The sequence below is a fragment of the Lupinus angustifolius genome, chromosome LG19 (genome assembly GCF_001865875.1).
Source record: "Lupinus angustifolius cultivar Tanjil chromosome LG19, LupAngTanjil_v1.0, whole genome shotgun sequence".
Taxonomy (NCBI): domain Eukaryota; kingdom Viridiplantae; phylum Streptophyta; class Magnoliopsida; order Fabales; family Fabaceae; genus Lupinus; species Lupinus angustifolius.
This window is the reverse complement of record NC_032027.1, coordinates 3,321,006-3,322,708: the sequence shown is the minus strand read 5'-3', so window position 1 is coordinate 3,322,708 and position 1,703 is coordinate 3,321,006.

Genomic DNA, 1,703 nt, shown 5'->3' with positions numbered 1-1,703 from the left:
TAAGATGCTCTTCATGCTCCAGAGATTCTCAATATTTGGTTTACACACCAAAATTGTATCATCCGCATATTGTAAATTGGAAACCTCAACTTGATTACTACCCATACTGTAACCATGAAAAAAACCAGCAGATCTGGCAGAACGGATTAGCCCGGAAAATCCTTCAGCAGCCAGAAGAAAGAGAAAAGGAGCCATAGGGTCACCTTGACGAATGCCTCTCGACACTGAGAATTGATCCGTAGGGCTGCCATTAACTAGGACAGACATAGAGGTAGACGACAAACAACTTCTAACCCAACGTCTCCAAGATGAAGGAAAGCCACATCGAGAAAGCATATAGTCCAAAAATCCCCAGTCGACCGAGTCATAGGCTTTTTCGAAATCAACTTTCAGAATTAAACAACGTTCTGGACCTTTCTTTGCCGAGTGAATCACTTCATTTATAACAACCACCGCATCCAAAATACTTCTATTCTGAATAAAAGCCGACTGAGAGTCAGAAATTAAAGACCCAATTACCAACTTCAGTCTAGAAGCTAGAATCTTGGACAAGATTTTATAAAGAGAGTTGACCAAGGAAATCGGTCTAAAATCTCCAATTCTGTTTGNTAGCACAACTCCACACTACTGCCTTGATTTCAGGAAAACTGAATTCAGCGGAAATAGACAGCACTTGATCTAATGAAAGAGAATTAAACTGAACCCCATCTATGGTTGGCCGACGACACTGACTCCCAGAGAATAAGGATTTAAAGTAATCAACAATACCTTTTCTAACCAAGCCTTCCTCCTCAACCCAATGGCCATTCAACGAGAGGCCTAAAATCTGATTCTTGCGATATCTATTCTTCATACACACGTGAAAGAAATTGGAGTTGGCATCCCCTTCCTTCAACCATTGAAACCTGGACTTTTGCAAAAGAAGGCTCTCTTTAAGAGACGAGAGTCTCCACCACTCAACAGACAGATGGCACCGATGATGAGCTTGAGCATCCGACAGGATACCACTTTCAGCATAAAGGTCCAGATCCTGAATGTCTTTTAGCACCTCCCCTAATTGAAGATCCAGGTTACCAAAGTGGACTTTGTTCCACTCCTTAATTTTTACTTTCAGCAGCTTAAGTTTTTCCTTAATGACGAACGCCGGCCACCCTTGGATCAACAAATCATTCCAAGAAGTTTGAACAAACCTTTTAAAATCCTTGTGTTTGAACCAACAGTTGTTGAATTTGAACGGAACAGGACCTCTGCTAATCGCTTTATACTTAAGAAGGATTGGACAATGGTATGAGAAAGAGCGTTGAAGAGCCCATTGGGAAACATCATTCCACTTAGCGATCCACTCAGCCGACAAAAAAANAAAAAAACCTGTCCAACCTACTCATACATTTACCCCCTGGTTGAACCCAAGTGAACCTTCTACCAATTAAGGGTAAATCAACCAGCTCCATGCGTCTAATCCAGTCATTAAAACACTGCATCTCCCTAGAATCGACTCTGGTCGAAGAACCTTTACGTTCAGAGCCATCTCTAACAACATTAAAATCACCCATAACACACCATCTAGAATCACCAATCGACTGCTTTAACACAAACAACTCCTCCCAAAGAACCAACTTTTGATGAAATTGGTTGGGCGAGTAAACATTCACCAAACAACAAATTGAACTATCCAGCAGCCACTTACCCACAATCGCAAGGAA